The sequence below is a fragment of the Macrobrachium rosenbergii genome, chromosome 24 (assembly GCF_040412425.1).
Source record: "Macrobrachium rosenbergii isolate ZJJX-2024 chromosome 24, ASM4041242v1, whole genome shotgun sequence".
NCBI lineage: Eukaryota > Metazoa > Arthropoda > Malacostraca > Decapoda > Palaemonidae > Macrobrachium > Macrobrachium rosenbergii.
Window position 1 is genome coordinate 24,056,236 of NC_089764.1, and position 23,145 is coordinate 24,079,380.

General features: G+C 35.8%; 1 protein-coding gene across 2 annotated transcripts in view; it reads left to right on the forward strand.

The window, feature by feature from the left end:
* The window catches only part of LOC136851936 (tyrosine-protein kinase Dnt-like), a 500,118-nt gene that overhangs the window by 230,214 nt on the left and 246,759 nt on the right, over positions 1-23,145 (forward strand). The gene's annotated exons all lie outside the window — the stretch shown is intronic.

A 23,145-nucleotide genomic window follows, 5' to 3' on the forward strand; every position in this document is an offset into this window, starting at 1 on the left:
TCTAATTATCGCCTTGAAGAAGTTCTTCCCTTGTGGACGGATGCGGTTTTGGTGCTTTTTCGTCAGATGAAGGAGAAGAAGACGAGGTAGAAGGTTAATGTGGTGAAAGAGGAGGGAAAGAAATCGAGAAGAGATGAAAAGGAAGAGAACATGTCCTTCTTTGCATGAAAACACACACACACGTATGTGTATATATATATATGTATATATATATATATATATTGTATATATATATATATATATATATATATATATATATATATATATATATATATATATATATATATATATATATATACATACGTGCCCCTGAAGATGTATTAAAATACACTAAAGTACTTGGCACTCTGTCGTTTCAATTTGAACTTTCCCAGTGGCTTCAGCTAATACATACACATGTATATACATACACACATACAAACACAACACACACACACACACACACACACATATATATATATATATATATATATATATATATATATATATATATATATATATCAATGTAGCACGAATGAACGCGTGCTTGAGAATATCATAAAACCCACGTAAGAGGGTGAGTGAAAACCGGGACTTTGAACAAGTACTTTCGTAGTTTATTTATTCAACATTTTCAAGTTCACACTGAAAATGTAGAATAAACTACGAAAGTACTTGTTCAAAGTCCCGGTTTTCAGTCACCTTCTTACGTCGATTTTATGATAGATATATATAACGCACACCAGTTTTCCAAGAAAAACTCACAAAAGAGATCAATACTCTTCCAGTGGGTTTAACCAAACCGCGATTATGGCGTCAGAGCGTCAAGGATAGAGTTGTTTGTCTAGATTTCATCGTTCCTCCAAGCGCTATGTGCTTTTAGTAAGCAATTTCAACTAGAAAGATTGAGGGGAGGGGGGAGTGGGTTAATTGGCATGTCTAGTGGCTTGCCGATGGTCGGATTAAGGTTGAGGGTTATGGGGTAGGTGGGTATGAATAGAAGGGTTACTTGAAGGGTATTTTTAGCTTCTCGTGTGAGAGTAATGTAGATTCCTTTGATATGCATGATAAATATATATATATATATATATATATATATATATATATATATAATATATATATATTATATATAAAATATATAATATATATAAAATATAAATTCAGTTTCTTGCTGTCGTCCCCGAATTTTCTTACATCAGCCAGTCTTTCCAGCAAACTTCCTACCTGTGTTAAGTGTTTCCGCAGACTTTCTGTTACGTCTGCTAGCTCATCGATAGATTTTGTCCTTATTTCCTCTTTATGGAGGCGTTTTCTGTGGTGATGGCGATTAGCTAAGGGATCGTCCGCCATCATTAGCAGAGGAACAGTCTGCTCCAGTTCCTTGTTCAAGGGGTCGAAGCTCCGGCGAAGCATCAAGAGCTCCTCTCCGAATTCCAGTGTCTCGCCGGATTCTCTCATTGCTTTATTGAGGGCTTCAGCCTCCTCGAGTGTTCCATTCCAAGTGTTTCTTAGGGAGGACAGCTTCTCGCCCAGCCGACTGAACGATTCAAATCTTCTTGGTGTTTTAGCGTCTTTTGGAGAACATCTCAAATTGCTACGAGCAAGTGTTTCGCCTACTAAAGATGATACTGATCTTTGCTTGAAGACGCAAAGCAAAATGAAATCTCAAAATACGTCAGTGCAAACATTGTAATAATGAAAAGACAAATTTCATTGTTCAGATGTATTAGGAACAGAATTAATCAGTTCATAAGGAATAATTCTCTCTCTCTCTCTCTCTCTCTCTCTCTCTCTCTCTCTCTCTCTCTCAGGATTCCCAAAAAGGCAATAGTTCTTACTGTTATAAGATCACCTCTCTCTCTCTCTCTCTCTCTCTCTCTCTCTCTCTCTTCCTAAAAAGGCAATAGTTCTTACTGGTATAAGATCACCTCTCTCTCTCTCTCTCTCTCTCTCTCTCTCTCTCTCTCTCTCTCTCTCTCTCTCTCTCTCTCAGGATTCCCAAAAGGCAATAGTTCTTACTGGTATAAGATCACCTCTCTCTCTCTCTCTCTCTCTCTCTCTCTCTCTCTCTCTCTCTCTCTCTCTCTCTCTCTCTCTCTCTCTCTCAGGATTCCCAAAAGGCAATAGTTCTTACTGGTATAAGATCACCTCTCTCTCATATAAAATTCGTTTGTAAGTAGTTTCTTGCTAAAGTTCTGATGTAACTAGTATTGAAGTTATATAACAGGAGTAGTATTTACTGTGACCCTCATAATGCAGGTGGTTCATAGTTACCACATGAGGTTAATTAAACACTTCATAAATTCTAAAGGTCAAGCAAGTTATATTTATAAGACGTCCTCTTCACTATTCCAGGATACTATGAAGTTGCTTTCAGCTCCTGAAGCATTTCTGGGAAAAATAACTTGAATGTTTAATGAAGAGGAAAACACACTGCAGATTTCATGTCTCTTAAAGACTCGCATATCAAGTTTTCACGATCGAATTTATACAGTTTTCAGGGAATTTCATGAAAATTAATTAGCTCACTGTGCCTTGTATAGGGAATTGGGAACTTCACTCTGGATTTATCGCAATACGGTGAAGTTATGGAAAAACCCCAAAACAATTTAGCAAATCTTGAAGATCTTCGACTTTTCTGAAAAGATCATTTTTAAAAATATAATTTATCTTTTTGTATGTTGACCATTATCACTCAGATTTTCTTAACAAAAAAAAAAAAAGGCATATTTAGCACCCAAATTGTTTTCCAGAAATGTAAGGTTTAACATAGAATACTCCATTCTTGTTTACAAGGAGGAATAAGATCCCAAAGGGGCCATGTCAAAAAGTATACTACATAATATACCTTCCAACAAAGCATCTTGTAAATCACAAAATAGAAGAAGGACTCTTTTGGTACCCGCAGGAGCCCAGTTGATATTATTATTATGTACCATTCGCGTCAGGGTTGTGTTTTTAGTCTAAACATTATCTCATCTACTTAAGGAACTTCACTTAATTTTCTTCATGACATAATTTTTCAGTCAGACCTGTCATTTGACTTATAATATTCTTCTCAGGGCTTTATTTTCAAGTCACCAAATCTTTCAGATAAAGTTTGTCATACCATGGTTCGTGTCCTTATAGCTGTGCAGGTAATACTTGATGTGCAAAATCACTGGCATTTGTAGTTTTTTCTCTATTTGAGTCTCAAGTCTTTTTCGCCTGCCCATAGTTTTATTTGTGTTTCTTTTTAAGATTTTCACTAAATAACGACTCAAGAGAACTTGTACTGGATATCATTGTTCCCTGACCTCGTTAATCTTTTCTACATCTAGTGTTACTTCATCCCTTTGCACATACTCAGTCCTCATTATTTCTGTTTTTCTAAGATTTTATCTTGAATCCCCATTCTCGAGATGAATTCAGCAAGCCTTGTTAGTATTGTGGTGCTCTGCTGATATCTAAGCCGAGCTTCTATCATTGCTAAGATCTGTACTGTTCTATGTACAGCTATCTTTTTGTATTATGAACCCATAAAGACAAACAGTAAACGTGATGAAACTTTCTTGCGTAGCCCGGTTTCAACTCTCTCTCTCTCTCTCTCTCTCTCTCTCTCTCAGACCTATTCACATGAATATTATTGAATTATCAGACTTTATTTCGAGGACAACACCTGTCAGGCGATTAAACAATCAGATTTAGTCGAGACGATGCCTCTTCGGTATCTGAATTCGTAATCTTTCAATTATGAGCGATTACATCGTTAATTACTTGTCGATTACCTGGTATTATGAAGTGATTAGGGGCATTTAGAAGTCTGCAGTCGACGATCATGATGAAATCTTACGTTCGTCTACACATTCTCATTCTGATTATGTTTGAGTTTAGAAGTGTAATTATTGCGTAAGTTACAGCATGCTGACAAAAAACTATCTATTACTTGGATTTACTGGTTAACTTTTGACATTGTTTATAGTGCCACTGACACATTTATTGTTTACTTTCGTATGAGTTTATTCCTTTGCTTGCTTGACCTTTTGCTATTGTATCTATAGATTTGATTTTTTTTAGCTCGTGATAATATTAACATAGATACCTGTCGACTAAGTATGTTTAATTATTCGTATAATGTTGATGGTTATTACTGCGTGTGAAAACCCAAGTTTTTTTTTTTTTTTTTTTTTTTTTTTTTTTTTTTTTTTAAGTTTTACCGGTGGGAGCGCATCTGTTATTTTCATTATCCACGAAAACATCTCTATGAAAATAGTTTCATAAGCATGCAAGCAAGTTAAGCAGGTACGTCTCAGTACACATCTTTCGCTTCACTTAAGGATGATGATAAAAATACTGAAGAATCTTGATGATTACATTAAAAATAAACATCAGGCTGCTCTGTAATGAGTCTTTCAGGAGTATATCCGATGACATCAAAGGAGTTTATCAACTATTAATATCTATGTTCTTCAGTTTATCGTATTACTTCTCTTTCGATTATTATGGTTTTTAAGATTTACAGGAACTTATAATATGCCTTTATTTCTCATAATTCAAGTTGCTTAATTACATTTTTTAAATAGAATTCTTATTAAAAAAAAACTAGTAAAAATAAATTCGACTGAAGTAGACGAGAAATAAGAATTCCCCGAAGCCACTTACAATCGACAAGTCCCCAACGCATAAAAAAAAAAAAAACAAGGCAATCAGTTCGCAAAACAAAAAAGAAACGCAAATAAAAAAAAAAAAAAAAAAAAACACCCTATGCTGTAATTCGGTTTCTGTTGACACCCGAAATTTTTTCTTGTCCCCCTTTTCTCTTCCCCCGGGCGGTATGGTTCTTCGTTTGTTAGAAGCGCAAACACAAAGCATTCCTCCCCTCCCCCCCCCCCACCCCCACCCCTACCCCCACCCCTTCCTTTGCCTGTGTTTGTCAATGCAGCTCTCCCGTTTTATTTTATTTTATTTTTTTCACTTCATGGCTTTTTTCCTTCATAACCCCCGTCGTATTGTTGTTTGCGTAACGGAATCTTTTTTTTATTCGGGTCCAAGACGGGAGAACGAACGCTTACGGAAAAAACTGACGTCGTTGCTCATGGGGAAAATAACTTGTATTTGGGCGAAAAGCTCAGCAGCGAATTGAAATTCTCATGGAAAATTAAGTTTATTCATCTAATTCATATATTTTGGGCGAAAAACTTAGCAGCGAATAGAAGTTCTTATGGAAAATTAAGTTTATTCATCTAATTCATATATTTTGGGCGAAAAACTAACCCGCTAATAGAAATTCTTATGGAAAAATAAGCTTATGCATCTATCGGATAAGGGAAAATTATTATTTTTATGGAAAAATTAACGGATGCAAGAAAATACATACAGTAAACATCAACAGACAATCGCAATCGTTCCTCGAAAATTTATTGTATCCAATGAAAACGGGAAAAAGTAGTGATTCATAGGATCAGTTAGGAAAATTAAACTCTCAAGTGCATGTAAGTGTTCATGGAAAAATATATATGGAAAACGAAATGGTAATTGGAAATACTTATGGGAAAATATGTTGATACATGAGAAAAACACAGGGAAAACTGGTCTCTGGAAAATAAATAAATACAGATGAATTAAATGATGGATTCAAGGTCCCATTGGTAAGAAAACTGACAGTAGTAACTACTTATTAAACGAATTGTTGTGACGTAAACAAGGGGTTATGGAAAAATAAACAGATGAAGGTAATTGCAAGCGCAGAGTAATTACTGACGCATGCACTGAATGCGGAAAGCGAACTGACGCGTGCAAGAACTTCTGGAAATATGAAATCGTGCATAATAGTGTACACAAACCATAAACATAGCGAATGAATGCATGAAAATGCATAGCTGAAAATGAACTGGTGTGTGAAATCGCATGCAGTAAACAAACTGGTGCGTGCAGGCGAGTACCAAAAAAAAAAAAAAGGTAAATGATATACCAATGCGATTGTGGCGAATATGTGCAGATATGCACTAGGGCTTATGAAAGTTACTGATTTATATGTCTGTGTGGACGAACGAACGGACTGATGAAGGTAGAACGACTGGGAACGTGGACTGATTCGAATTATAGTAAATGAATTAATAAACTAAAAAAAGTGAATGATAATATAAATTAATATATAATGAATAAATAAACTGATGCTCCCATATGACTCTGGAGAAAATGAGCCAGTGCTTACTAGTCAACACGAGAAGAAAACAAATATTAAATTTTCCTGAGATGTCATTTTTTTTTAACCGAACACATTGCTCTTTAATAGAGCAAGTTGTCATTTTCCGTACAAGAACAGAAGCCCTGTAATGTTCTAGAAGTCACAATTGAGATGCTGTGAAATGTCTTGTAAGACGTACATCAGTGATTGTGAAATAGGTCATTTATTTATTTTTTTTTTACATTTGCAATACCCTGGCGTTTTGATTTCAGTACAGATGCTGTGCCAGAAATATCTTTTCAAAACTTGTTTGAGTTGCATTTTCACATTTTATACTTGAATTTAATCTTGGAATTTACCAGCTTCATTTCTGATATCCTTTGTAAAGTTTTTAGTTTTCTGTAAAAGAAAACTATTGAGATGGCTATTTGTCTGTCCGTCCAACTTTTTCTGTCCGCCCTCAGATCTTAAAAACTACTGAGGCTAGAGGGCTGCAAATTGGTATGTTGATCATCCACACTCCAATGATCAAACATACCATATTGCAGCCCTCTAGCATCAGTACTTTTTATTTTATATGAGGTTAAAGTTAGCCATGATTGTGCGTCTGGCACAGCTATAGGTGCCAACAACACATGCCACCACGGGGCCGTGGCTGAAAGTTTCATGGGCCGCGGCTGAGAGTTTCATGGGCCGTGGCTGAGAGTTTCTTACAGCATTATACGCTGTACAGAAAACTCGATTGCGCCGAAGTTTCGCAGTTTTTACTTGTTTGTATTAATTACACATTTATTTATGTTTCGACCTTCGGCCTACGATTTATTTTCGTCCTTTTCCCGACTAATTCTCGAAGTGAAGTAACTTTTATTCCTGCAACCGTGATAAACCTGGACAACACCAAGTGAAATCACAGAAATATGCATTTGATAATTCATACCCTTAAATTCCCTGTATTGAATGTTATTTCCCCGCGTTCTGCAGGCAAAACATTATTCCAACAATCCCCTCTTATTATTCGTCAAAAAATCTTGGAAACACATATATTTTATGCGCCAGAACAGAGCATGCACTCTTCCAATAAACGCAGCCATGTAGCGAAATCACCTGCCGTTCGAACATGGCAACGAGCGGAGCTAATCAATTTCTCCCATAAAACAAATGGAGCATTGTTATTGGCTCCGGTGCTGCGGGGATTAGCGCATTTGCTCGTTAGTTATGGCGGCTGCCTTTGATTCCAGGATTGCGATGCGTTTCGGTGGGATTTTTCGGCCCATAATGGATCTCACTCGTTGTACATCTAATGTCTTCATTATATTCGCGGGATGTTCGTTTACAGTTTTTTTTTCTCTTTCCAGTTGTGGCAGGAAATGCTTTTGAGTAAATATGGCTTTATCAGGGATTTGTCTTAAATTTTTATCGTTGTATGAAAGTCTGAATATCTGAAATGAAGGAAGAATAATTGATGTTTGTTAATTAAAGCCCGCTGTTTTTCTTCCCCGTTTTCCTACCGATCATTTTGGGCAATGGTAAAGATGCATCTAACTACCCTATATATATATATATATATATATATATATATATATATATATATATATATATATATATATATATATATATATATATATATATATATATATGTATATATAAATATATATATATATAATATATATATATATATATATATATATATATATATATACATACATACATACATACATACATACATACATACATACATACATACATATACTCGTTCTGATACTTTGGATGCAGGTTCGAATCCTGCTACGGCCTTCAAAATTAACTCATATTCTTGCATTTGGATGTAAAGCTTTGTAGTGGCAAAAGGTCAGAAGAATTCGAGAAGTTAAGAGGGCATTGTGGTTATTATAATTACACAAGTATTTGTTAAGAACTGAACTGTAGACTATAAATATATACCTACATAAGTTAAGTATATCTTAGTTTAACCAGACCACTGAGCTGGTTAACAGCTCTCATAAATATGTACATACATATAAACATATATATATATATATATATATATATATATATATATATATATATATATATATATATATATATATATATATATATATATATATATATATATATATATATATATATTTAAGAAATATATAAATGTAAATATATATGTTTGTGTGTGATTACGTATGTAGGTATGTATGTGTGTGTGTGTGTGTGTGTGTGGTGTGTGCGTTCTAGAAAGGGCTTACACCACCTGACTGATTGCCGGTCGTAAGGCGATGCGTATGGAAGCCCTCACTAATTGGCGCAAGCTCTCCAAACAGAGAATTCTACTGCGAGGATCTACGGTGTAGTAACGTCCCGTCTTTCTTCAATTATAACTTTCCCCCCTCCGGGGAAGTTTAGGTAAAAGATGAAAAGACTAAACTTTGGACACTTTAGAATTCTAAGAAAAATCCGTAGAGTAAAGGAAGATTTTAATAAAGTTAAGTTTTTATTCTGTGAATATTTCGGGAGTTAGAGGCTCTCTTTCTCTGTGTGTTGGGGACGGGAGACTTTGGGAAATGAGGGAGATAATCATTTAATGAGAGTTATGTTCATCTTAGAAATATTAGTGCTGTGTGTGGTTGAGGCGTAATTAATGGTTTTTCATTCACTTGATGAGGTGTACGTGGCTTTATCACTCATGCTACATTGTATGTGTAAAGTCACGTGCTCTTATAGATAAACTGTATGTATGTATGTATGTTTGTTTGTGCGTGTGTGTGTGTATATATGGGTGTATTTATACACATATATATCCACATATATATGTATATATATATGTGTGTATATATTATATGCACATATGTATACATATATATATGTATATATATATGTATGTGTATATACATATATATATATGTATATATATATATATATATAAATATATATGTATATGTATATATATATATATATATATATATATATATATATATATATATATATATATATATATATATATATATATATATATATATATATATATATATATATATATATATATATATATATATATATATATATATATATATATATATATAAATTTACTTAGTGTCCCAAAACAGGGGTGGCTCAAAAGAAAAAAGTATGCCAGTGGTTACTGTCGTCCTGCATCGAGGAAGCAGACTCAGCTATTCAGATGCCTCTTCTATCCAGTACTTTCTCATTCACCTTGTCTTTTCTCACTAAACTTCCAGTTACTCATGTTTTTCTTGAACTGCATGGCTAAACCATTTCAATACATTCAGGTATGTTTCTTCTGAGCTGATCTCATGAAGCCATTTACTTTTTTCAACAAAGATAAACATGACAGCGAGAAGACCGGAAATCAAATCTTCTTTTTATTTACGCCAACGTTTCGGGAACCCCATTCCATCATCAGGGTTACAGTGAAATTAATTTGTAAAATCTTAAAAACATGCTTAGAAAGCTATTATTTATAAGATGTTTATTTACGAAAAACAACAGTCGTTACACTAAGAGTAAAACAAAAACTATAGAGCGTTTTTAAGCTAAAAGTGAATCAAAACTATGCATAATTCAAGCAATAACATAGATCAAAGAAGTGTACAGTACAAAAGTGTTGCCGGATTTACTGTTAAGAGGTATGGCTGCTGACTGATAAGGACTGGAAGGAGATACTCAAAGACGATGCCAGAAAAAAAAATCGTGACAAAGCTGTTGTTATTTTCAGTCAGCATCCATCCTTTAATACCGTATTAGCGAGAAGGTAAAACTTTGGCATCAAGAGATCCTCCTTTTTTCTTTTTTCCCAAGACTTCTAACTAGCTTCCAGGGCATAACCTGTTTGCTGTTTAAACTTCTGTCCATCTACCCGCTTCCATTGAATGAATTCCCATAAACCTGTTTTCTGAACAGGTAGTTTATCAGTGTGTTTTTTTTTTTTTTTTTTTTTTTGTACGTCAAAGCCAAATATGACTTATCGAGCTAGCCTATTCTCACTTATTTTATAGTTTTACGTTTATGTTCTTGTCGAGCTGTCATCTCAATTTTCTTTCTTGATTGATTGATTATGTGGTCTAGGCCTTAAAGCCAGGCGGTGGAGCCTACGCTTACAGTAGTTCCTCGTCTTAAAATTGTGTTTGTTCCTTCTCCCCTTAAATTTTACCTAAGACTTTCAGTCTGCTTCTGATTTTTCCTTCTTCCCTTAAATTTTACCTGAGACTTTCAGTCTGCTTCTGATTTTTCCTTCTTCCCTTAAATTTTACCTAAGACTTTCAGTCTGCTTTTGATTTTTCCTTCTTCCCTTAAATTTTACCTGAGACTTTCAGTCTGCTTCTGATTTTTTCAGAAATATTTAAGATTTTACCTCTTTTTTTATTTCCTTTATAGTTCTCATTGCACCATTAATTTAGGGTTACCTTTCCATTAAGACTTTCAGGATGAAAGTGATATCACAGGTGGTCTTAGAACTTTAACGAATAAAACAGAATAAGAAGCTTAAAAAAAAGGGCAATATAATGAAGAGGGATCGTATCTGTCCTTTTTCTTTCCCACACCAAAAAAAAAAAAAAAAAAAAAGAAGAGATGGCGGCCCCCACAAAATTGTTATTACGGAGAGGAAAGGCGCTAAATTGCACCTCATGAAATCTCCAGTAATTTTCTCTTGTAATCCGCCGGCATCAGACGCATTAATCCCCTCTATTATCGTCATTTCTCGGACGCTATCTGCCGAGTCTGTGATTGGCAGAGCAACAGAGCAACACTGGATGCTCTCTAACCCCCCCCCCGTTCCTCCCCTGGGTTAAGGGATGAAGAGGCTGAAGATGACACTCCACCAATCTCCTTCCCCCCCAACCCTCCACCCCCCAGATTCCTCCAGTCCCTCCACCCCTCTCGCTCTGGAGTTGGGGGGGGGGGATGCTGCTGCTACGTCTGAGGAAGAGCCTCTGGGAGATTGTTAATCTGGTTTCCATTGACAGATGTAATCCCCTCCGGAGTCTGTCCCGGGCATTAGGGTATCTTGTTCCAGCATCTCCCGTGTGACGCTGTGTCGCATCGGTTTCGGGTTGACTGTTGGGAGGAACACTGTTATCACGCAGGATTGGTCAAAGAAAGTTTTCGAAATTTGTAGGTTTTTTTTTTTTATTGGGGATGTTCCTCGTTTTAGATGGATGTTGAGTATTAGATCGATTTTGTTGGGGGGGGGGGGAGTGCCGGCCAGAAGTAAGTGTTATTTTAATCCTCTCTCTTATATTTTAATATTTTGTAATACGTACTGTTTCTGTTCGAAAAATTGATCATGGTAAAACCATTTTCAGTTACGTTGATAATATTGAGAATTCCGTTTAGTAAAAGAACATAGTAATATTAATAGAAACAGAGAAGGAGATTCTCCTGTGTTTGTACTTTGATAAGTGAAATCGACATACGTAATGATTCTCATGATGAGAATCAAGGAAAAACCAAAATTTCCTCCTTCAAAAACTCATGCCAATGTGGTTTGTGAAACAATATACATGTGCATCACTTGCTTAATAATAGGGGAAATATTTTTTTAACGGTTACGTGAATTATATGCATGAGATACAATGAGAAATACATAATTAAACTTGTACATATCTATTGTATACTAAGTAATTTACTCTTGATGGTTTGAGTATATATCTAAAAACCAATCCTTTCATGAACATTGGTATAAAATAATTGTATCTTTGACCGAAGCGCAATATTTTATAAGACAGGTGAAATAGGCATCGCACGTTAGTTGTTACAGTGTTACAGAATTGTAACTGATATTAGATTTTATTTAGAAAATAATGGTTCTTAAAGCGTTTGCTATTACTCTGCAATACTCCGTCTCCCCTCCCCCACCCTATTCCAACCCCCGACCACCCATCCTTACCTCTTCAGGTACGGTATATATCTATTAGAACTTGATAAAAATATTTTAATGGAATAAGATTACAATGCATAAAGCTATATTTCCCCTTCAAACTAGGAAAAAGGAAGAGATTGAGGAAATTCCTGTTGATTAGAAATTTTGTGAAAACAAAACGTTAAGAGAATTTTGGATTCTGAGGTACAGAATTTATCATTATTTAGAAAACAATAATGAATATAAGAAATAACAGGAAACTTGTTGATAACAAGAAATATTAATAATCTGGAGAAAGTAACCTTAAAAACCCTTCCCATAGCGCAACCTCCGCCGAAGAAATAAAGAACAATAAAAACGATAAGAATCTTTAATGGAAACGAAGATAACCCAGGTAAAGAAAACTCCCCCCCCCCTTCTCCTCCTCCTAACCCCGAGAAAAAATGATAAATATAAGATGATAGAGAGGGAAGGAGGGAGAGAGGGGGAAAATGATGAGAGAGAAATCACCATCGGCGGTTAGTGACACACGATTGGATCATTAGAACGCGGCGATGGATCGGAGGAGGGTCGTTAGCGAATCGATAATTAGGTGATTTCCTCGAAGAGGGCGTGTGCTGATTGGGGGAGAATGATCTCGCCTGATCCTTGGCACGACGAATATCGTCGCTTCGGCTCTCAGGTCGATGTTGGGTCTTGCATTGCGGGAGTTTCTTTCTTTGTTTCCTGTTTCTGTTTTTGTTTTTGTTTTTGTTTGTTTGTTTGTTTGTTTGTTTGTTTGTTTGTTTGTTTGTTTACTTATTTATTTATTTATTTATTTATTTTATTTTGCGTGAACAGTAAGTTGCTTGGTCGATTTTGGGAACTTGGCAGTTATGACTTCGTTTATGGGATGTAAGAAATTTTCTTTAAGGACAGTCTGCTTGTATAGACACAGCAACGTATTCGTACGCATACACATGCACATACATACATGAACACACACACACACACACATATATATATATATATATATATATATATATATATATATATATATATATATATATGCATGTGTGTATGTACGTTTGTATGGATGAGTACTGCATTTTATGATGTGCCCAAAAGACGCTTGGACTGGCTAAAGTATAGACGATGATGTAATTGGAAGTAGTATAAGCGGAAGTGGTAATTAAAATTAAAAATTAAAATTAAAAAAAATTTAAACGAATCGAGTGTTTCTGAAAACTTTTCGCTGATTTACTCAAGGGGTTTAGGGAGAATAAAAAGGTGAGGGAATGGCTTTTTTTTTTTTTTGGTTTCAATGAAAAAAAAGCAGTGGGAAGAGAGAGAGAGAGAGAGAGAGAGAGAGAGAGAGAGAGAGAGAGAGAGAGAGTCGGTAATTTCCTTTCGTAGAGGGAAATAGTTAAATGTTAGTAAATACAGAGCCGTGAGGAAATGTGCCTTATACATGGAACCGTTCCGATGTGATGTTTAGTTTTGACGGTATTTTCTAAAGAGAACGTGGTAAAAAATAAATGAAATGTAAATAGGATAATTAAATTAATATTAGATCACAATGAATTGAAGAGTAGTCAGAGAAGAGCGGCGATAAAAATAGAGAGCATTCATTACCTGGCACGTGCAAAATTGGAAAAGAAGCTTCCCTTATTTGAATATGAAATCGTGAAAGTTGGAAAGTGGAACCACGAGAAGTACGGTAAAAACGCCGAAGTTCAGTATACCTTAGTTTTACCAGACCACTGAGGAGCTGATTAACAGCTCTCCTAGAGAGGGCTGGCCCGAAGGATTAGACTTATTTTACGTGGCTAAGAACCAATTGGTTACTTAGCAACGGGACCTACAGCTTATTGTGGAATCCGAACCACATTATAGCGAGAAATGAATTTCTGTCACCAGAAATAAATTCCTCTAACTCTTCATCAGCCGGCCGGGGGAATTGAACTCTGGCCCATCGAGTGACAGTCCGAAGCTCAACCGACTCGGCCAACGAAGGGCTGGTAAAAACGCCAAACGTATAAATAAATAGTATCGATGGACAGAAGAGTAATTTGTTAGTAAGATCACAGCAGCTTGTTAGAATGTAATGCCAACAAATTAATGTAATTAGAGAGGCCTTGCTTGCGAAAAGTCATTATGTAGGTAAGTAATATTAAAACAAGTAAAAAATGCGCCGAAGTTTCATGGGCGCAGTCGAGTTTTCTGTACAGCGTATAATGCTGCATGAAACTTTCAGCCACGGCACATGAAACTCAGTCACGGTCCGGTGGTGGCCTCAGGCACGGCCCATGAAACTCTTGGCCGTGGACCATGAAACTCAGCCACGGTCCGGTGGTGGCCTGTGTGTTGGTATCTATAGCGGTGCCAAGCGCACGATCATGGCTAATTTTAACTTTGCATAAACTAAAAACTACTGAGGCTAGGGGGCTGCAATTTTGTATGTTTGATGATTGGAAGGTGGTTGATCAACATGCCAATTTGTAGCCCTCTAGCCTCAGTAGTTTTTAAGATCTTAGGGCGGACAGAAAAAGTGCGGACGAACAGACTAAGCCGTCACAATAGTTTTCTCTTACAGAAAACTAACAAGGGTGTTGATGTAGAAGAGGCGATTTCGATTCCACAGGCAAACGCACAGTGATAGGAGGTCGATATTAAGGAAGTGGAAAAGAAATAGATGAGTTACTAAAGAGTGTAAGGGCTTTATGTTAGTAGTGGTGGGAGAAAGTTCCCGTTAAAAGGAGCTAGGCGTCACTGAACGAAAATGGACGAGAATGGCAAAAGATCGTTTTGGCGAATGTTGTATTGCAGTGGAGAAAATGCTAATTAAATAATATGTGCAGTATGAAAATAATATTGTTTTTGTTGTAAACGAGACAAGTTTTGTTTAACTGAACCAGTATTTTCTATAATGAAGAAGAAGTGCGTATATACGTATGTATATATATGTGTGTGTGTGTGTATGTACGTATGTATGTATGTACAGTATGCATATAAGGGGACTTATTTAGCTCTCTGCCTTTCAAACGAAAGCTTATCAAACTTTTAATAAGCAACATAAGCTTCCTAAAAGATGAATGACAGCACCCTTCATTCATTTGTTTATTTACCATTTAGGTTCCTTCACCATCACAGCTCAGTCAATTATACATTTACCTTTTTGAGTCCTTCACTCCTTCACTCCGACTCTTAAGATGTTTTGGTCAGAAGAACCACTGTGTGTCCTTTCCTCCGTCCTTCAACCTCTCTACTTTCGAGAGGCCTTCTGTCAGCGGTCTGAAGGATACGTTTGCCGTTCACTTTTAACAACAGTGGCACTGGGTTTTTCGTTTTACTCAAATCCTTTGGTGTTGGTGGGGTGGTGGTGATGGATTTATATATGTGTGTATACATACAGTATGTATATATATATATATATATATATATATATATATATATATATATATATATATATATATATGTAATGTGTGTATATATGTATGTATGTATGAATACATGTATGGATGTATGGATTTATGTGTTTCTCATTCCCCCTGTCTATCCAGCAATGTTTTGCCCTTTTTCTCAGTCTTCTAAAACCTCTGCAATATACAGACAATCTTTGTCAAAACCTTTCATCATCCATTGTCACCAAATTACTGAACCAGCTCAGAGGACTCCTACCCATTCTTTCACCAACGCTTAACTTTTTAAATAATTTTCTAATGCTGTCTTCATTTGCTTCCAGCAAACTCAGTCTTGTCAGTCATCACAGCTACATTTTCAAGTCTTCCTTTCCAACTTAATTTATTTATATACACAAACATTTAATTTACATATATATATATATATATATATATATATATATATTATATATATATATATATATATATATATTATTATATATATATATATATATATATATATATATATATATATATATATATATATATACATATAATCAATTCACTGAAATCTTGGGAACATTAACACTTAAAGATAATTATAATTGAAGAATGCATGCGTTCCGGCCACGAGGAGAATCTCGTATTGCATATAATTCTCTGTGGACATGAGTTATTCCCAGATTATAGTGAATTTGATATTAAAAGATGTTTATCGCTGGATACTTGTGAATGAAAAAAAAAGTCAAGAGCTTATAAGTGACACAAAATCACAAACACACACATTTATATATATATATATATATATATATATATATATATATATATATGTGTGTGTGTGTGTGTGTGTGTGTGTGTGTGTGTGTATGTGCGCGTTTATGTATGTGTGTATATATATATATACATACATGCATAATATAGTACATTACATAAATATCTAAAAGGCTTAGTGATTTTCTCAACTAGAGTACAAGTGACTAAACGCATGCACACAACGTATTTTACAAGAAAGGGATTTATAACCATACATGCATCCGTAAATGCATATTCCAACATCACTCCCCCCTACTTTCCAAACTTTCACTTAACCCCTCCCCGAAAAAAATAAAAAAAATTGTGCTCGGCCTTGGATTTAGCATGTATCAGGGATGATATTTTCAATGCATATACTCGTATATATATATATATTTTTTTATCAGGTCTTCATGATTTTTGTCTTCCTTTTTTCGAGGACGATGTGAGATCCTAATGAGCGTCGTTGTTTGAGTTCTCTCTCTCTCTCTCTCTCTCTCTCTCTCTCTCTCTCTCTCTCTCTCTCTCTCTCTCTCTCTCTCTCTCCTTTTCGTAGTTGACTTATGTCAATTTTATAATTCAAGGTTTGTTTTTAGAGGTTATTTGAATCATCTTTAGTAGGTTTCTTTTGTAGATTAATCTTATCATTTGCTTTGACTCTTACTTGATACTATTGTTCTTATAATTTCATTTGTTTCAAAATACTAGGAAAGGAGGTGCTCATCTTATATTTTCGTTGATTTCTAAATAGCTAAAAAGCAAATGATACTCTACATTACAAGAATTCGCTTTTGATAGCTGAAGTTCGTACACTGGGCTATTAAGGGCATTCTAGCGGAAAACAGTTTACTCTGTTTCCTAATGTTTCTAAAGAACAGCCTTAGAGTTCCAAGAAAACTTTAGAAATCGGAGATTAAGTCTCTTGAGCAACTGAATTTCACAGAAATTTTGGTAATTTCATGGTTAACATAACCGCGAGGCTTCGTAACCTGTTGACCACAAGTCAGAAGGGATATTCCAGTCATGAGGAATTCTAAAACAAAATTATTTCTTTTGCCTACAAAAAAAAAACCTTCTGTTCTGTAGAAAAGATCCCCTAATGCCGTAAAATCACTGTAATCTGATAAGAACAGCGTAACTATAAACTCATTCTGCCCTGCAATCTTTTTGCGAGGTATTAATCTTGAGTTCCATTTAGCTTGAATTCAGAGTGTGATTTTCCTTTGAGTATATTCATCGATCAACATGACTAAGATATGTAAAAGGGAAGGTCAGTTATTACTTGGGGAGAGAGAGAGAGAGAGAGAGAGAGAGAGAGAGAGAGAGAGAGAGAGAGAGAGAGAGAGAGAGAGAGAGAGAGAATATGAACGTGTGCATAAAATCAATAGGTATTATCTCAATCGGAAGCTCTTAACTAAATTGTCGCTAATAATATGACTTTCAGCTTGTGCAAGGTTATAAACGTTTCTCCACTCTGTTGGAAAGAAATTATTATGAAAATTGCTTCATCCCCCTCAAGCCTTTACTTCAGTGGAACGAAGAAGATGGATTTCGACGGAAATTACCAACGATAATCTGTGGTTAGATAAAACAAAGCTGTGGTAGTTCCAACCACTGGGTTAGGGTCTTAACTCAGGTGTTATGAAAGTTCTGCATTTATGAAAAGATTTGGCGTCTTTTAACATAAGTAAAAGCCAAACCACTAAAGGTTCTCCCTCAAGAAAGACCCATTTACCACCATGGGAGTGAATGGTCGCTTCTTTCATCCTCAGCCTTGCTTGCAAAAGATCAATTGCTTGTTTCAAATTACTCTTTTGGCTGTTCTTAAAGCTCACCCATGAAGGGTTATTGCAGATCAGATGGTAATCATAATTTTTTGCGATAAATGGATCAACTCCCACATACATTTTTTCACTCTGAGAGTACCAGACAGCTGTTCTAGAGTTATGACATTTCCTCAGATTCATATTGGCAGCAGTGGACACTGACCACTTGTCCGAACCTAAAGTTACTATAAATGGAAGAGGCTACACGACACGAGGTAACTTCTGGAAAGACCTGGTATTCGTCGTGATAATCGTCGTTGCATATTAAAACAAACATCACCACAGGAAGTAAACAACGTACAAAGTCAGATGTAAACTTATTATTTCGAAAAATGCAAACATTCAGCTAAACAGGCCTGGGACAGTTATCCATAAGAGCAACACAAAAACAATCATAAGCTGCCAACGTTGTTCTTTTTCCTCTTTATTATTATTTCTTTATTATTTATGTATATCTCTGTTCACACTACTACATGTATACTCTTTCTCGTCCTTCCCCTTTATATTCTGCGACCCAAAACCTGTGTCCAAAAGTATTGTTCAACAGAGATTTTGAAACAGAAAGGGCACAACTTCAAATACCAGCATCACGTGGCGTAAAGGAATGAAAAATTTACACTTTTTTCCTCCCAGCTAAAAATAAAATCTATACTATCCGGAGACTAATGAGCAATGGTAATTTGATTGGCAATCTGGGTCGAATACATTACTATCTAATTATATTTCTGCTTTGATGTCTAAAAATACCTTTAGGAATTCACACAGCCTTTGTGCTTTTTTTTTTTGGATGCGTATCTGTACATACAGTAGAGAGATTATGAAAAAATACATTGACGTATTCATTACACTCTCTATCGGTTTAAATGCTGAGGGACCTTCCCGTAATGGGACAGGCATGTGTGCACGTGTAATTATCGTGTTGTAATTAATTCCTCGCGAACACACAACCAGGCGCATGGAGGCGCATTCAGGATTTATCCCGGTTATGCATGTAATACAACGCTGTATAATACGGCGCCGGGGTTTCAAATTACCTTTGTTTAATGGATGGAGATGTAATTGAATTTAATAACTCTCCCATGAATCGTGTTAGTGAATCACCGGGTAAAACTTCCATTTCGGAAATACTGGAAAAAATGCCACGTTCTTTGCAAGATTGTCCGCAATTGTTGATCATAATAATTATTTCGCTTGTGTCGGTGGGTAGGTGGATGGGCTGTGGGGGGGAGGGGTGTCTGATGCTCGTTGGTGGATAGGTGGTGGAGGGGGGGAGTGGATGCTCGAACGAAATAACTTAACCAAAGCAATTTTCGGAACAATTAAGAGCTAATGCAAGCTAAAAGCGTTATCACCGCAACATCCTGGTTCTTAATTATCATGAAATTTGTTTTGTAATTAGAAAAAAGAATTAGTTATTCTGTTAAGGTATGCAGTTATAATAAACTAGAAAAATAGATTACCTTACTCTCTGCACCTGGTTAAAACTAATAAAATAAAGGGGTAAGGGTTGAGGACTTTGTTGGGGGGGAGGTGTAAGGGTAGGGATAGGGTTATTTTTGAGTTGTCGGGACCAGAGACAGATATAAAAATGCCATTGTGTGAAATAAAATTTATTCAATGGAGCGGCCGCGTTTTAATAGCTTGTGCGTAAAGGTCGGTCAGTAGAAAATCTTCATACAACCATTGATTGAGGATACGGTGCTCTATTTTGTCCGTAATTTAAAATGGAGGTCCTCCCTCTCTCTCTCTCTCTCTCTCTCTCTCTCTCTCTCTCTCTCTCTCTCTAAGGAGGTACAATTTAATATATGCCACAGTTCGAAAAATAGACTATTTCAAATAAAACAGTTCCCGTTGTAGGTTAAAATTTCTCTCTCTCTCTCTCTCTCTCTCTCTCTCTCTCTCTCTCTCCATGGACTACGACTTATAATTTATGTCACAGTTCGAACAATAGACGACATTAAATAAAACATTTCCTCTCGTATGTGAATCTCTCTCTCTCTCTCTCTCTCTCTCTCTCTCTCTCTCTCTCTCTCTCTCTCTCTCTCTCTCTCTAAGGAGGTACAATTTAATATATGCCACAGTTCGAAAAATAGACTATATCAAATAAAACAGTTCCCGTTGTAGGTTAAAATCTCTCTCTCTCTCTCTCTCTCTCTCTCTCTCTCTCTCTCTCTCTCTCTCTCCCTCTCTCTCTCTCTCTCTAAGGAGGTACAATTTAATATATGCCACAGTTCGAAAAATAGAATATATCAAATAAAACAGTTCCCGTTGTAGGTTAAAATCTCTCTCTCTCTCTCTCTCTCTCTCTCTCTCTCTCTCTCTCTCTCTCTCTCTCTCTCTCTCTCTCTCTCTCTCTCTCTCTCTCTCTCTCTCTCTCTCTAAGGACTACAATTTAATATATGCCACAGTTCGAAAAATAGACTATGTCAAATAAAACAGTTCCTATGATAGGTTAAAATTTCTCTCTCTCTCTCTCTCTCTCTCTCTCTCTCTCTCTCTCTCTCTCTCTCTCTCTCTCTCTCTCTCTCTCTCTCTGTGTGTGTGTGTGTGTGTGTGTGTGTAGGAGGTACAATTTAATATATGCCACAGTTCGAAAAATAGAATATATCAAATAAAACAGTTCCCGTTGTAGGTTAAAATTTTTGTTCTCTCTCTCTCTCTCTCTCTCTCTCTCTCTCTCTCTCTCTCTCTCTCTCTCTCTCTAAGGACTACAATTTGATATATGCCACAGTTCGAAAAATAGACTATGTCAAATAAAACAGTTCCTATTATAGGTTAAAATCTCTCTCTCTCTCTCTCTCTCTCTCTCTCTCTCTCTCTCTCTCTCTCTCTCTCTCTCTCTCTCTCTCTCTCAAGTACTACTAGTCTCTCTCTCTCTCTCTCTCTCTCTCTCTCTCTCTCTCTCTCCATGGACTACGACTTATAATTTATGTCCCAGTTCGAACAAAGACGACATGAAATAAAACATTTCCTCTCGTATGTGAATCTCTCTCTCTCTCTCTCTCTCTCTCTCTCTCTCTCTCTCTCTCTCTCTCTCTCACACACACACACACACTGCTATCTCATTCACATATTCGATGAAGATCCGATAGACCAGCGGTACTGAGGCACTTTTCCTTTCAGGAACCTGGAGGGCGATATAAGGCATATCTTGATATAACTGGTATGATTGATTTTGTTCTTTTTGTGTTTACTTTATTTTTGGTTTAATTTTATCCGGTTTCTTGTGAAATTCATTAATTACAAATTAATTCTCTACATTTTTATATTTTTGATAATGGCTTGGTTTAATTTTGTCTAATGACTGTTTTGATATATTGCATTGGTCTATCAACTAATCCTTTACAAAAAATTTCATATATGTCAGTAATTTCATTCCTTTCCCACAATCATCTTTTTCCTTTTCCATCTACCTCTTTCCCTTCTTCTTCTTCTTCTTCTTCTTCTTCTTCTTCTTCTTCTCTCCCTTCCTCCTCTTATCCTTATACTCCTGACTCTGTTCATCATTTTCCTATTCATTTTTCTGTCACCCGTCTCGTATCCATCGCTTCTCCCTAGAGTGTCGTATATCCTTCACTCATAACAGTAATCCCCGTTCTCCTTCACATTTGGTTTAAGGATCCTCGGGACTTATTACGTAAAAGATCTATTGCACCTCTCAAAGTCCCTTTCTTTTTCGTTGGGACTAAATGAGAAAGGAAATTTCCATCGGACTTTCTGTTAACGTAAGCATATTTGAATTTAGTATTTACATACAGCATATACCCTTAACACGGGCACGGGTCTACACGCACATTTTGTACACCGATCGCTATAAATGTGATTAGGAAGAGTAAGAATGATAACAAAACAGCAAACAAGGTGTGACAAATTTACGGAGTAGAGGCAGCGGAGTGCTTTTAGGTGCGGTAAGACTGGTAGAGGGATAAAATTACTCAGTGCTGGGATGATGAAACTAGGCTTTTAGCTAAGGCAGTGGTTCTTTACCTTTTTCAATGTGTGCACCCCTTTCAAATCAGCAGACAGCTCTCGCAACCCTGAGTTGCTGAAATAAAAAAAAAAGCTCAAAAACAAATAATAATAATAATAATAATAATTATTATTATTATTATTATTGTTATTATTATTATTATTATTTTACTTTATTTTATTTTATTGTATTTTTATTTTTTGCAGAAAAAAATAACATGCGTATATAAAAATATATTTGCTTTAATTATTCATAGGCATCCTCGCACCCCTTAGGAACCAGCTTCGCACCCCCTAGGGGTGCGAGCACCCCTGGTTAAGAACCACTGAGTTAAGGGAAACAACAAGATTGTTTGAAGCGCAGCGGTGGACATTAAAGATGACCGCTTAGCAGGGTACAAGAGGATGCAAAAGTTAGTTAAGGAGGAAGCGGGTGGTTGAATGTGATGGCGTGTTGAAATTATAATAGTCAGGTGACAGAAAAAATAAAACAGACTTAATCACATTAAAACTAAAAAAAAAAAAAACGAGGCTACCTCCGTAATTTTTCAGAAATAGTTAACTGCGAGTCGGGTTGGATGTCTTTATATGCACAAACACAAATGAAATTGATCACCGGTAAACGAAAAATATAATAATGTGGAACATTAAGAAATGAAAGCCATATCCAAATAAGTAAGCATTAAGAAATATTTTTATTTGTTTATATATCAGTAACTATATAACATTATCCAAAGCTCAGTAACTTTGATTATTCTGCCTTGATCAATCTTTCTTCATGATATGAGGATGAATGTAAATATTTTCTGATTGGCTGCTGTATATTCAATTAAGTAAAGTATGTCATAGGCAGATCATACCAGAAGGAAAAGTCATTTAATTAATAACAAAATGAATGCGACGTAATATCCCAGGAACGGTTAAATAATGAAAATAAAAATTTTTCGTTTTTCGTGGACAGAAATAAAATCTATATTATCCATGGAATGGTGGGCAAAGTTAATTTGATGTTGGGTCAAATGCATTACTATCCAATTACTCGTGTGCTTTGATGACTAAAAATATCTTTGGAAAATCGCGCAAACGCTATGTCCTTTTTTCACCACTTTAATACGGATTATATAGATACATATATGTATATAGGAAAGGATAAGCCTAAACTTG